This window comes from Peromyscus maniculatus, chromosome 3, assembly GCF_049852395.1.
Source record: "Peromyscus maniculatus bairdii isolate BWxNUB_F1_BW_parent chromosome 3, HU_Pman_BW_mat_3.1, whole genome shotgun sequence".
In the NCBI taxonomy this organism is placed as follows: domain Eukaryota; kingdom Metazoa; phylum Chordata; class Mammalia; order Rodentia; family Cricetidae; genus Peromyscus; species Peromyscus maniculatus.
In genome coordinates this window covers 16,274,089-16,290,002 of record NC_134854.1, presented here as the reverse complement: position 1 = coordinate 16,290,002, position 15,914 = coordinate 16,274,089, and the positions used below count along the sequence as shown (strand labels likewise).

At 35.9% G+C, this 15,914-nt stretch overlaps 2 long non-coding RNA genes across 3 annotated transcripts in view; both read left to right on the top strand.

The window, feature by feature from the left end:
• The window catches only part of LOC143272138 (uncharacterized), a 49,049-nt gene extending 42,324 nt beyond the window's left edge, over window positions 1–6,725 (top strand). For both annotated transcript variants that reach the window (XR_013049574.1, XR_013049573.1), the window contains exons 2-3: window positions 5,840–5,917; window positions 6,563–6,725. This is a non-coding gene — a long non-coding RNA (uncharacterized LOC143272138). The remainder of the gene's footprint in view (window positions 1–5,839; window positions 5,918–6,562) is intronic.
• Window positions 6,726–8,387: 1,662 nt separating this feature from the next.
• Window positions 8,388–15,295, top strand: LOC143272137 (uncharacterized). Its single transcript, XR_013049572.1, has 3 exons — window positions 8,388–8,518; window positions 10,405–10,547; window positions 15,186–15,295. It is a non-coding gene; the product is annotated as an uncharacterized LOC143272137 (long non-coding RNA).
• The last annotated feature ends 619 nt before the right edge of the window (window positions 15,296–15,914 follow it).

Here is a 15,914-nt window from a genome sequence, read left to right as displayed (position 1 = left end):
ATAATAGCTAATAGGAATATATACTTTCATTTGTTTGCTTTGATTGCTGTTTCCACATGAAAACATTAGCTGATACAGTAATTTAGAAAGAAAACATAAAAGTGTGTTTTATGAGTGAAATTAGCTTTACTATCAATATTCATAAATCCAAAGAAAGAATTCTGGAAATAATTTTGCTCCATAACAATCAAATACTTGACATTTTAGCATTAATTGTAGTATTTACTGGGAAAAATTGATACATTCAGGAGTCCATCTGGCACTGTCCTGGCTAAAGTCACTTTTTAGGTGCAAAATGAAACTGTTAAATTTTAGTAAATTTTAAAACTTGTCTTCATTGTGACATGCTATTTTTTTTAAATGTTTTTCTTCTTGAAACATTTTTTTCCCTTGTTTTCTATAACCAAAACAGTCCATGGACAACCACACCATAGCATATATTTTCAAACCATCTCCACTTTCACTCAGTCAGTAAATTATATATTACTGTTAATGTTTTCATTGTCATCATATCCTCAAATGACCATTTTTGATTTCAAGATCAATTTATCAAGTCTAAAAATGAGAACACGAGTTAATCTCAGGATATCATTGCATATGGTAAATTAAAGAGTGATATTTGTTAAGGTAACTTAGAAATCACTGAATTAATTTCAAAGCTATAATTTAGAAAAAAAATCAACCTAGACTTTCCAGTAATTACAGTGTAGAGACAACTGGAATCACCACTGTGCTCCAAGCTGTTTTATACATAAAATTATTCTGTTTATTGAAAACTTTTCATTTTAAGTAATGCATTTTTTATATTATTAAATATTTCATGCCACTATAAAAATTTTAATGTAAAGGCACACAAAAGAACTGTGAAAACACATCTTAGAGTTTCATAACCCATTTTGAAATAAATGTCAGTTTGAGCTTTAAATAAAAATTTATTTACAGAGAAATCTCAGACTTAAATAACTAAATTTTTCAGAAATAGAGTCTCAAATTGTATTTACACTGACTCAAAATACACAAAAAAAATCATGAACGAGTGGGGAAAAGGCTGTAAAATCCAGAAAGTGTGATGAAGAGAGACTGTAGATTTTTCCTGTATGTAGAACAGGCAGAGAACTCTAATTTTTATATTTTAATATTTTTATTATCTTATAATTTTGTCTCTAAATGTGTTTGCAATATGTTCAAGTAAAGATAAACACATGGACAGACTTAAATGTCTAAAGAAGAGTATCTATTAATAAAACACTACCCCTCTCTTTTTTCTTTATAATTTTTGCTTCATTTACCAATTATCATCTATAAAACTTAAACTCTGGTGTTAAGTTACATGAAAATGAATGTACTCAGTCACCTTTAAAAACCTATAATTTGAATATGTTCTTTTCTTTATAAAGTTGTAAAATCACAAATATGAGTCATTAACACATTACTATGAAGTTTTGATGAGCAACAATATTATTTAAAACATAACAAAGATACTTAATGTTTTCTATTGCCTATTTTCATTTTCAGATGTTTTTTGAGAGCATGTCAATTAGTAACTACATGGAAAAATCTTATTGAACGTGTGGTCATGTTCTGTATGCACAAATACATTTGTACATGGTTGTCAGATTTTCTTCATAATAATAAATTCTCAAATACAGGTTTATGTGGCAAGAAGCATAATGAAAGTTTTAGTATACTTGTCAATTTATCTTCTCTTGTTAAATATATTTTATGTTTTCATCAACCTTGAATGCTTCTAACTATGCTGACATTGGGCAATTCTTAATATATTCTGGATGTTGTTTTGTTTATAACATAAGCTGTGAACTCTAGCTTCATTTAAATGATATTATTTTTATTTGATTGTAGAGAAATTTCAGACACAGATTAATTTTCCTATATTCACACAGGCAATTAATGAGAAAATACAGCTAAGAAAGTCCATCTTCCAGAATCCATGTTTTATATGTTATATTTTGTTTTTAAAAAATAATTGTCTTAAAAATAATCAAGTACTTGATGGCTATTTACAAAACACTGATAATAGCTATTTATTTCTTTAAAGAGGTCTAAAATTTGACTAAAATTTGGAAAATATTTCAGTTTGGGTAAAGTGAAATATTCCAAGATTAAAGAAAATGTTTCAGTAGTTTACATTACAATTAGCTTCAGTGATAGATGTGTTAAGTACAAATAACATTTTTATTTAATTAATTTATCTATTTTGATAATAAGCATTGATGCTCAGCAGGGTAAATTAGTGAACAGAAACAGAATGAATCATTGATTCTGTCCTCGAGAAATTTGTTTTATGTGATAATATTTGGAATTTACCCAGTGTAATATGAGTCAATTCAGTGAAAATTTGCATTTTTATTAAAAATCTGCATTTCTAAAAAATTTTGCATTTCTATATACATTTTGCACATGAGGACCACTATGGACCTTCACCAGAGTTTCTTCTGGCTTCGCTTTGCCCAGGCATAGTTCATCACCTTAAAAAAGCTGCCATAGATATAAGTACAAAACATATTGCACTAGATTTCTTAAATAGGGGTTACAGCAAATATAAGTTTTTATAGCCGAACCACTGCACAACTTCGAAGGCATGAGCAGAATCTATGAATTTAGCTACCTGGCCTAAACAGCAGAGGAAGTGTGTTTGTGCATAAAGTATGAAGGTAAATTTTGACCATTGTAAATTGTAGTTCCTGTTAAGACACTCTGTAGAAACTGAAGATAACTTATTCATCTAATAGTAGATGTATAAAATGAACTTTTCCTTCTGAATTTCTAAAGCAATGCTGTAAAACACTATCTTAGCTGATTTTCATCTGTTTCTATAACTGTTTTATATAAGTCAGACCACAAAACAACTGGAGACTGCATGTGTTTTTGTGATCATCCTATTAGATAAGCATGTATAAAATGTGCATCTACTGTTAATAAAACACTTACCTCTGGATAAATATGAAATCATCAATAGAGAGAATCATATTGGTTCTGTCTCATCACTACCATCATTACAAGAATAAGTTAATATAAATAGGTGCACAACCATTGACAGAATCCTGGGGAAATTCTCAATGGGGGAATATCATCAAATAAACTTTTATTTAATGATAGTCTTCCTCACTTACTCTACAGCTACCTTAGGAAACACTTAGGAACCCCATGTATTGTGATCTATTGTAACAACTGTTTAAATAAAAGAGATCCTGTAGTAATAAATCCATCTCACAGGGACCTGAATTTGAAGCCAATTAACTATAAACTTGGTTATAAGCCAGGGTGAACCCAAGGCTTTCATTCATGTTTGTATCCTTGAAAACGAATAGTGTGGTCTCATGTTCAAGTTATTTGCTCTAAGGACAGCACCTGTATCATATGTCATCAGGATGGGCAGTCAGTGATTCAGGAGCAGAGTTGCTCTGGCCTTGCTGAAGGGCTGCAGTTCACCAACTGGGTCTCTGTGAAAGATATATGAGTGTGCCGACCACTGCCCAGTGTCCAGTCCAGGCGTTTAACAGAAGAAATCAATGAGGCGCAGCTGTGTAAAATAGGGGTCAAACATGTGCAGCTGTGGCTCCCCATATATCAGAGAGTACTGCTTGATTTTCCTCTGGACAGCATTCATTATCAAAATGGGCTTCAGAAGCTTTTTATTAAAAACAAATTGATGTTAATTAATTCAAATTGCAGTGACCATTAGTCAGCTATCTCATTGTGGGGAACAGGACCAAATATAGTCTGTACTCCATTTCCGTGGCATATTCTCGTGAAATCCAATTTTAAAATGAGACTTTTTGCTTTATGTCAAAGTCAACTTTATTTATCTGGATTCTTCTTGATTTTCAGCTGGTTGTTTGTTTGTTTGACTTTATTTTAAGAACTGATACTATCTTATTTTCCCAAATATTTACAGATAAAGTTGTGTGATTTATGTTTACCCATGTATCCATAGATGCTCAGGTTCAAAAATCATGTATTTTCATTTCAGTACTTAAAGTAAAATAGAAATGCATTTTGAAGGAATAGGTTCTTTTCCCCATTTTAAAAAAGAAACACATCCTAAACATACAAATTATAACAAGTCAGCTCACTCAATGTTTTAACTATTCACATCCTATACCTCTCTGCCTGTATATCATTCTTTATTCGAGCCTTATCTCTTTCCAACATACACATACATTCAGAAACAAAAGAGAGAATGAATCCTTTCAAAGATCCTTCATTTTTTCCCTTTTCCTATAATTAGTCTGAATAAGAACCAATTGAATTGCCCTTATTCTCATTGTCTTGGCCATTTGTCTTTCTGAGTGACTGAAAAATTAGGTGCAGGCAGATATGAATTTTTTTTGCTTCTTTTTCTTCACCTTTCTTTATGCTGATGAACAGTTGGGAGTCAAAATAAGAAAGCAAAATTTCTATAAGCAGTGTGTGAGAGAAATAAAATGTGCATGTGACTACATGGGGAAGGAAAGTTGCAGATAAGAAATTTCCAGTATCTCCCAAAAGACAAAAGGGTTATGAAAACACAAAGGCATCAGGAGATAAGTTTCTATGGGGAAAATGAATGTTGTACAACTTGTAGGTGATGCTGTCTTTAGGAATTCCAGCAAGCAGTGCCTGATTTCTAAGGTAACCTCTTCTCATTGGAGTATCCTGTTAATTTGCAACATCCTGGGCTGGGGCCATTGTACAACAGTCCAACATTTTCCTAGCATGCTCAAATCCTGTTATTCAATTCTAACATTAGGAAAACAAAAAGAAATAAAAAGTCATCAAGTGTCAACATCTTTCCCCAGGTGTCTCAAAACCTCAGCTAGTTATGCTATAGCACAGTATTACATAACAACCCGACTGGTACAAAGATATTACTCTACAATTCTCTTGTAGGTTTCTTCAGCCCTCTTCCAACACCAAACCTAGAGGAATGATAAGTGCCCAAAACAACTCCTGAAAAGGCAGAGAATTCCTGGGTTTTCAAAATATTACCATGTCTGGTGTTAATGCAACAAGTTGCTCCCAATTGACACATTCCCTCCTACAGGGATAAGAGAGATTCATAAAACTCAAGAATAAACATGAATAAAATATACAAGGCTTGAAAATATGAAGATTCACAACAGCGCCATTTTCCAAGGTTGAACAAGCAGTGAATATTTGTTGCAGAGGAGAGACTCTTTGACACATCTAGCTACATTCAAGTTTTGCAAAAGGTTCTACAGATTCAGCTTTCATGAGTCAGATGTGATATAGTTTTTTAGTGATGTAATTACTTTCAGTCACTCATGTTTATGTTAGTCACCAATCACCTATACACCTAGAAGTTACCCAATAAATTCACTCATAGTTTTGCCAAATTGAAGTTTGAGGCAATTGTTCCTTTTACCTGTTATTATTTCCATCTGAGGTTAGTAAGAATGTGTCCAGGTGTTCCCATGAAAACTCACATATCACCAGGGTCCTGTGGTTCATTTCCAAGTTAGTGGTTCTAGGTAGGCTACCCGATTTGTGTACTATTTGTTTTAAATACATAACCATACCTTTTATGGAAGCATGCTGGCGATGGTATGCCAATTTAAGTTATACTCTCTCACAACCCTTTTTACTTTATGTTCTACTACAGTGTTGGTGCTTATCCCCAAGCATGCTTGACCATGAGTTGGCCAATTTACCAAGGACTATAACTTTAATTCTTCTCAAGACTATCTAGACCATTCTACCACGATACTAACAGGCCCAACTGATGGAATGACTCTGATCTTCTGTAACAGTTGTAAGCCATGCTACCGAAGAAGGATATTTCCTGTATGAGTAATATTAGTCTTCTCTTTCTTCACAGACACTGCTATAGAATGGATATTTGATCCACCAAAATTTTAAAGTTGAAGTGTAATTCCCAGCATGATCTAAATTGAAGGTGAGACTGGAAAAGTAATTAGATCAAGAAGATAGAACCCTGATGGATAGAATAGTGTTCTTATAAGTGCAGGCAATCCTGAGATTTAGCCACATTGAGGCCTGTGAAGAATTAGTAAGAAAATGGTCCTTAAAGGCAGAAAGAGGGATTCACTAAGAAAATTACTCTGATAACCACATAAAGAAATGTATTATTCTAGCATGAACCAAAGCTAGACTACTTCACTATGCTCCTGGCTGATGTTATAATATTTGAAGATAAATCATATTTTAAGAAGTTAATGAATACAGCCTCAATGCTTCAGGAAATGCTAAGAGAAAGATTCATTATTTTGTTTTTATGCCATAAAACTTCATATGCTAAATTAACTTGACCAGATACCACATTATTATTCACTGAGATTATTGTGAGTGAAACTTGCATTTATGGTTCTTTCAAAAGAGTACAACATCACTGGAGAAACCATTGGAAGGCAGCTCTATGAGCAGTGTGATGTATGGTGCAGTATTATGAGTAATGGTGTAACCAGTACTAAATAAATGATATTAGGGGACTGTGGAAGCAAGAAGATCTATACTGTTTCAATATAAACTGACTGAAGGGCATGACACCGTGAGTAATAGCAGTGTTGTTCCTTGTCTCAAGGTGGAAGATATTGAGTTAGCCTATTAAAAAGGAAAGAAGAGGAAGAAATTGTTAAGGACCCCACACAAGGATTATGTCTGGATACTGCAAAGGTTCTTCCTGTCCACATATTTGATTTAAAAAAAAAACCTAATAATATGTTTATACAAATTATTTCAAATAGTCCCCAATAAATCATTAAGATATACATGGTGCTCTGAATGTTTGTATTTAGAATATTTATTTATTTATTTGTTTTGTATTTGTCACTGCTTTTCCTGCATGTAAGTATGTGTACCATATTAGTGCCTGGGTTCTGAAGAGTACATAATTGGGTATCAGATAATCTGGAACATACAATCATTTTAATAACCATCTAAGTGCTTTGAACCAAACCTAGGTCATCTGTAAGAACAAGTAGTCTTAATCTCTGAATTATCTCTTCAATTTCATTTTTACCCATTTTTATCAATGTTTCTGCATACATAGCAATATGGCAATCCAGAAATGCTGAATGGGCCTGGGCCACTACACTTTACCAGGTGATCTTTGGGGAGCCCTTAAGATTGCTACAGTGTTCCTTATATATTCTGGATATCAGTCCTCTGTCAGATGTGGGGTTGGTGAAGAGCTTTTCCCTCTCTGTAGGCTGTCTCGTTACCTTGTTGACTATATCCTTTGCTCTACAAAAGCTTCTCAGTTTCAAGAGGTCCCATTGATTGATTGTTTCTCTCAGTGTCTGAGCTACTGGTGTTATATTTAGGAAGTGATCTTCTATGCCAATGCATTCACGACTACTTCCTATTTTCCCTTCAGCAGGTTCAGAGTAGCTGGATTTATGTTGAGGTCTTTGATCGACTTGGACTTAAATTTTGTGCACAGTGACAGATATGGATCTATTTGCAGCCTTCTACACGTTGATATCCAGTTATGTCAGGACCATTTGTTGAAGATGTTTTCTTTTTTTGGGGGGAGCGGGAGAACCCAGCTGGATCAAGAACAGAGAGGGAGAACAAGGAATAAGAGACCATGGTAAATGAAGACCACATGGCAATAGGAAGAAGCGAAGTGCTAGAGAGGCCCATAGAAATCCACAATGATGCCCCCACAATAGACTGCTGGCAATGGTTGAGAGACAGCCCGAACTGACCTACTCCGGTGATAGGATGGCCAAACACCCTAATTTTGTGCTAGAAACCCCATCCAATGACTGAGGGAACTGGATGCAGAGACCCACGGCCAGGCTCCGGGTGGAGCTCCGGGATCCCAATTGGCAAGAAAGAGGAGGGTTTATATGAGCGAGAATTGTTGAGACCAAGGTTGAATAAAGCACAGGGACAAATAGCCAAACGAATAGAAACACATGAACTATGAACCAATAGCTGAGGGGCCCCCAACTGGATCAGGCCCTCTGAATAGGTGAGACAGTTGATTGGCTTGATCTGTTTGGGAGGCATTCAGGCAGTGGGACTGGGTCCTATGCTCAGTGCATGAGCTGGCTGTCTGAAACCTGGGGCTTATGCAGGGGACACTTGGCTCAGCCTGGGAGGAGGGGACTGGACCTGCCTGGACTGAGTCTACCAGGTTGATTTCAATCCTCAGGGGAGTCTTTGCCTGGGGGAGATGAGAATGGGGGGTCGGCTGGGCCCAAGGGGAGGGGGGCAGAAGGGGGGAGAACAAGGGAATCTGTGGCTGATATGTAGAATTAAATTATATTGTAAAATAAAATAATAAAAAAATTAATAAAGGAAAATAAAAGATTGCTACAGGTGTGCACAATGAAGTCAGACTTTGAAAGAGCAAAGAGTACTTTACTCCACAATGCTGATATCCATAATCTCCACATAGGAAAAAAATACATAATTTTATGGATGGTGGTGAAAGGTTTGTAAAGACATGGGAGATAAGAAAATCATGGCAATGCAACAAGAAGATGCATCTGTTCTGTTCCATGGGTTTCAGTGACTACATTTAAAGGTAAGCATAACTCTTGAATTCTCACAGACCAATTTCAAAATTCTAAGACTACTGAAATGTTGCACATATTTGAAATATACTTATCATTAACTGGCAAACAGAAAACCAGGTTTAATAGAAGGAAGAAACACAAAAACCATAATTACAAAATATAATTTTGTTACTATGTAGTGAGTTTTGGTAATAATTGAAAGTAGGAACTAATATGTATGGGACAAAGAATCATGATTTTGACATGTTTTCTTTTATTGAAAATAGATTAAAAAATACTATGTGTCCTGCTTAAGGTTTCCACCCCCTCTACTCCTCCCAGGAGCTCCCACCTCTCCTCCCATCCAGACCACCCTCTTTTTCTCTCTCATTAGAAAACAGTCTTTTACATGCTGATAATAAAATAAAAGATAAGATAAATACAAGCACAACAGGCCAGTTGTGGTTGCACATGGATGCAGATGCATGTGTATCTCTATAGTTTCAAGGCCAGACTGGTCTTCATAGAGAGTTACAGAACAGCCAGGGTTACACAGAGAAACTCTGTCTCAAAACAGCAAACAAGCAAACAAACAAAACCAAACATCAAAATAAGAAAAAAGCAAACAAACAGTTCTAGGGGCTCAGAAAAAGCCAAAAGGTGATGGGTGAGCAAGGCACTTGACATATGAGTATAACAGAATGTCAGTATGAGTCATTTTAGTGCATGTTCCTTAGCTGAACAGTACTACTTGATTTCTCCTTCCCTATCTATTCTCATGTTATGGTCACCCAATCCATGTCAGGTATGGCTTCCATCATATAGAGTGGGCCCTAAGACAAATCTGATGTTTGTCAAGTTAGTCCCACAAACTTTGTACCACCACTGCACTAGCATATCTTGCAGGTAGAACACCATTGAAGATCAAAGGGTTTATATCTGGGTCGGTGTTTACTTTTCTCATTTGGTAGTGTGTGGAATACCTTCCAGTACAAAGAATACTAACCTATAGGGGTGAAGGGTCTAAGTAGGCAGAAGATCAACTTGTCCATAATCAGTGAGTTGTGTAGGTGTTGTCTTCAGCAATAGGTCCTTGCTGTCATTTGTGGGAAGCAACCTACAGCCTTGGCAACAGCCTGGCTTGTTTTGTGATTCCTGTGGGAATCATTTGGCCAAGGACTCAATTTCCAATATTGGAGCTTCATTTGGTGTCCAGTTGGAGCTCTGTCTGTTTGTATTTGGTGGTTTCATTTAGATTACCTTGATAATGTATATATTTTAGGAAGCTTCTGCTGTATTGGGGTTCCCGTCCTAACCCTTAAATGATGCTTACATTTTCTGATTTTTTTTCCAAAATTGCCTCCGTTGTTCCCCTCTTCCCACCCCTCCCAATTTGATCCCCCCTTTCCAGCTCCACATCATGTGTCCATAAGTATCCAATTTCCCTTTGCTAGAGAGATTTGTTTGACCCCCTTTATACCTTACTCTATACCTAACCTCTGTGGTTTGACGGATTGTAGATTGGTTATCATTAAGTTTACAGCTATTATCACCATATAAGCAATTACATACCATAATTGTCTTTCTGGAGTTGGTATACGTCACTCAAGATTTTTTTTCTGGTTCCATCATCTTGCCTGCAAATTTCATGATTGCATTTTTTAGCAGTTGAGTAATAATGCATTTTGTAAATGCACCACATTTTCTTTATCCAGTCTTCTGTTGATGAACATCTAGTTTTTTCCCCCCAATTCTTGCTACTGTGAATAGAGAAGCAACAAACATGAGTGAGGTTTGCTGTTGTCTGCTACAAAGCTGGGGATGAGAATGGGGGATTGTATTTGGAGGAGAGGAGGGAGACCAATGACGTCAAACTAGCCTATCTGTTTTAGTGACATATTTGCTTTTCTGGCAGGCTTGAATGATGGATTCCCAGGGAATGCCTGCTGGAGTTGGCTGCAGGACAAAGGGAGAAATAGGGAGGAAGGTTGGAAGAGAAGATCTGTATGATATGCTGGAGATTGGCCTAGAGCAGAAAGGAGACACTACATACAGCAGGTAGTCTGTTACATTTTATCAGTGTGAATGGGGGATTGTATTTGCAGCAGAGGAGAAAGAGGTGAAAACTCGCAGTTAGCCTACTGCTTTCTTGACTGTCATGCCTTGAGGGTTCCCAGAGAAAAAAGAACAAGGCTTGTGTGTAGCAATATTGCATTATTTATTTGAGTTTCAGAAACATATGTGCTTAAAACCTAATCAGGATAGTAATATGTTTGCAAATATTAATATTGACACCCTCTTCTTGTTTCCTTTTTTCTGTGACTTAGTTTTCTGATATAGTAAATAAGTGTTATTAAAATTCAATTAGCCTCCTTCATTTATCTCTGTTAAACAAATGTTAATTGGTATATTTATGAAAATTTCTCAGGAGTAGTGGTTATTGAACAAGGGATATCCATGGTGTAAGGCACATGATGTTATCCTTGGCCTTGTGTACACTATGGTCCATTGCCCTCTATGTTTTGACCAATTGTAGATTTCTGTAATGGTCTCTACCTGCTGTCAAACCTATTTGATAACAAGGGAGAGGCACACTTATCTGTGGGTATCAAAATAATTACTTAGAAGCAGTTAGGAAAAGCACTAACTTAGGAAAGTGATGTAGTAGGTTCTTCTTTGTAGATTATGAACTCACTAGTCACAGTTACTTGGCTGGGATTACAGTATCAAGCATGAATTCCATTCTGTTGAGTAAGCCTTTGGTTGAGTAAAATAGCTATTGGTTACTCCATTCTGTAAACTCTGCTATTGCACCCTTGAGGACAACCTGGCTGAGTTGCTCATTGCTGTAGTACCTAGGTAATGCAGCAAGGTTGTACTGCTATTTGCGCCCCCCCCCGAAACTTGTACAGTAATTTCATATACTAAGACAGCTATTCCTCAAGGAAGGGTCTCCCAGGTAGGTCCCAGGTCCATTGCTCTAATTCCCGCCATTAAAACGTGTGGTGTCTAACGCTATAGGGTTTCATCTTCAAGTTTTGAGAGGAAACTAAGAGAAACAGCAATCAACAATTCCCTATATTGTTTGAAGTGTCTCTTGGACCCTTCTTGAAGGCAAGTTATTGCCCTCAAGTAGCACAACTACATTCAAAGTCTCAGTTTCTTTCTCTCTCCAGTAGGTTTCCTATTGTCTTTTCAAGCATCCTTATCATAATATATCCTTCCTCCGTCCCTTTCTGCTCTATTCCTCTTCCCTGCCTAAGTCCTCCTCCATTTTCCCAATTGTCCCATTTGTAACACCTCTTTCTTATGTCTCCCTCTCTAGAGCTCCTCCTTTTTTCCACTACCTCATGATCCTTTTCTACTTTACTACTTGTTCAGTTAATATAGTTTAAACAGTTAAATCTAAAGATTTGGAGCTAACACCTACAAGTTAGAGAAAATAAAGGATATTTGTTTATTTGGGTTTCATTAAGATAACTCAGTATAATATTCTATACTTCTGTTTATCTCCAAACTTGATTGCATTTTTCTTTAAAGTTAAATTTCTATTGTGTACATGCATCACATCTATATTGTCCATTCCTAGCTATTGTAAATAGAAGAGCAAGATTAGTTTTGCAAGTATCCGTGAAATATGTCAAGTTCTTGGAATATATATATATATACACACACACACACACACATATATATATATATATATATATATATATATATATATGGGTGATATGAAAATACTTGTAGATTTTTGTGGTCCTCCCCACTAATTTCTATAATGATTGCCCTAGTTTGTAATCCTACAAACAGTGAATGAGATTCTTTATCACTCATATCCTCTCCAGCATTTGTTGTTAGGTGTTTTCTTGAGCATAGCCATTCTGGTGGGGTAAGAAGAAAATTCAAAGTAGTTTTATTTACATTTTGTGATTTGTCAAGGGTGTTGAATAGTTTTCAAGATATTTCTTAGCAATTGTGTTTCTTCTTTTGAAAACTTTCTATTTAGATCTGTACTACCCTAATGCAGGGGTTTAACAAGGCAACACCACGTAGTTAAAAGGAGGTTTATTTTGGGGTAACTCATGGCCAGTAAAGGAGTTGGTTACAGAATCTGGGAGAGGTGAGGTGTAGCCCAGCAGGGGTGTTTTGGAGAACTCTGACTCAGTCTACCATCCAGCATCCAGGATCATGAGGAACTAAGAGGGCCAGCATGTCTCTATCAGACATATAGCTGGCAAAATTTTCTCTCCCAGATGGTGGGCTTTTTTTTCTCACTCAATTAATAATATCATTGGCCATTCCAATGCTTTTTAGATTAAGGTGGTGGTTCTCAACCTTCCCAATACTGAATCCCTTTAATACAGTTCCTTGGTTTCTGTTGACCCAGTCCATGAAATTATTTCATTGCTACTTCATAACTGTAATTTTGTTACCATTATGAATTGTGATGTAAATATCTGATATGTAGGATATCTGATATATGACACCAAAAGGCTTGTGACCCACAGGTTGAGAACCACTGCCCTAAGGGTTCCCATTTACCAATTGTTTCCTTTTACTTCTAAGAACTCGAAGATGTGTTCAAAAAGTTCTTTTTTCTATTAATATCATTTAAGGTGCTGGCTATGATTATTACAAGCAGTTCCACTATTTTAGGTTTTGGTAATCATCAAGGTTTTGGTCCATTTGGAGTTTATTTATTGTGCATGTGTACAAATATGGGTCTAATTTCATTCTTCAAAACATGAATATTCACTTTTCTCAGCAAAAATTATGGAAGAATCTTTATTTCCTGATCTGTGTATTTGAGGCATCTTTATCAAACATCAGATGCTGTAACTATGTGAACTCACATTGGAGTCTTCTATTTTGTTCCTTTGATCTACAATCCCATTTTTGTGCCAATACGATGCTATGTTTCTTAATATGGTTCTATAATATAGCTTGAAATCTGGTGAGGAAATCCCTTCATCATCGTTCTTTTGTTCAGGATTGTTCCAGCTCTTTAAGATTCCCCAGTAATGGAAAAAAATAAAAGTTACTAAGGGAAATTTAAGTGGATATATCTCAACTTATATGCATAATTTTATTTAAGTAAGACACATACAATAAAGTCTTGTTTTATCATTAAATCTGAATGGACAGGATCCTGTCAGTCAAAGTAGAATGACTTTCCTAAACTCTTTAGTCAGAGAATGTTCCTAGGTACTATGGAACTCACCTATAAGAGGATACTAAAATCTCTTTTTCTATTGTTTATTTATTAACAATATTTCATATTGTTTTAATTTGTTGATTTTTGCCAAAAATAACTGAGATCAATACTTGTCCTCTTGAAAATAAAAGGCCAAGTCTTTAAAATCAATGATTTTATTAATATAGTTTCTGAGGAAAACTTCTGAAATTTATACCAAATAAGTATAGTTGAGAATTTTTTCATAGCACAGCTTCATTAATTTTCACAAATATTTATTCTAAGCAATAGTAAAAAGTAATATAAAATGTAATATAATAAAAAGAAGCAAAGGAAGAACATCTGCTGCTAGCTAACACAACATTTCCCCCCAAAACAAGTGATTTTGATATTCTTTGGAAACTGAAACACAATATTTCCTGTTCCAGTTTGTTTTTATTTCTAAATAGAGTACATTTTTCATATGTATGTCTGTTTTTGTGTGTGCATGTATATTTTCGCTGTAACTCCCACAGTGAGATGAAAAATCCTTGTGCCCAACCATTTAAGTGATTTCTTTAATAATACAGGAAGAATAATTCCTGAATTAGGATATTCTTAGTGCATTGTTCCACTGTGTACATTTTAAATGTAAAGCAGGCCCCAGTTCTGACTCTCCACAGGGAGGATTTATGACATGGTACTATTATAAACCCAAAGATTTTATAGTGTTACATTTTATGGTCTACTCTGCCTAAAATGACCTAAGGTATAATTTTCCTCCCACTGATAGATGCCATCTACAGAGTGCCACTGCTATTGAAGGGCTGGGCTGAACCTGTAAGGAAATAATTCTCACCTTTATGTCTTTTGCTTCTGAGCCCAGGTGGTAATGAAAGGGTGGTACATCACTAAAAGGTTATTCATTAAGTGCCCTTAAGCATATTTGTAAGTACAGGAGACCAGAAAGACTTAGAACAATTCTGCCTACAACTTTTGGTCATTTGAAGCAATTTCCTGAGGTGGTCACTGTGAATGCTCTTAGTACAAGTGAATTTTCTAAGGGACAAATCAAAGTGAGTTTCTAAATAGCTTTTATAGCCCATGGAGGTTTGTAGCCATTAAACTCATCTTCAGGCATGATGGACCAAATGTTTGTTTACCTTGTGCAAACATTCACATCTGTAGCTTGGTACGTGGGGTCTCTTAATTATCTATTCAAAGTTAAAACATAGTTGTTTTTTTTTTTTTTTTCCAAAAGATACTAGGTGATGTATATTTTAAAGAACTTCAGGGAGAATGCACCTGAATTTGCAAGTACCAGTTTATATCTATTTGTGACTAAAAGATATTATCACTGAGAGTATATCTCAATTCTATCAGTATATTTTAATTTCATTAGATTTGTATAATATCAGAAAGGGCTTCACAAACATGTAGTTGATGCTGTAGGATGTCTTTCTGTATGCTGTGTATACGTGTTGCTCCCATTGGCTAATAAATAAAGCTGCATTGGTCTATGGCAGGGCAGGATGGAGCCAGGCAGGAAAATCCAGGAGAGAGAGTGAGAGGAGAAAGACGAGTGAGGGGAGACACCAAACCACCATCAAAGGAGCAACATGTAATGGGACGCAGGTAAAGCCATGGAACACATGGTGATACAGATTAGTATGGGTGAGTTGTTATAAGAGCTAGCTAGTACGAAGCCTGAGACATAGGCCATATAATTTGCAATTACTACTAAGCCTCTGTGTAATTATTTTATAAGCAGCTCTGGGACCATGGGGCAGGGCAGGGCTAGAGGAACAGGAGACAGGGGCTGGGTGGGACCAGAGGAACTTACTGCTACGAGTTGGACTTACGATTTTTTCTTTTTGATTAGCCTCTTTGTGGCTAGCCTACAAAGTAATTAAACATCTCATTCTGACATTTCCATACATGTGTGTAAGTCAAGTAGTATCAGATGACACATGCCAGCATAATATTAATTGCAAATTGGTTAGGTCCACCAAAGAACCCCATCCTTTTCCTCTTCTCATTCTCGTTTCTCAGTGTCTCTCACTTGTCTACCAGTTCTAATGTTTTAATTTTCTGTCCTGGATTATAACCATTTGTTTCTATCTCATTTTACTTTGGCTACAGTTGTATCATTGCTTACACTTAACGGGTCCATTTGCATGCTATTTCCTTCATGGTGAGGGCAGAACCTTCTTCCTTGATAACCTGAAGAAGACTTAGAGAAGGCTTGGTTCATA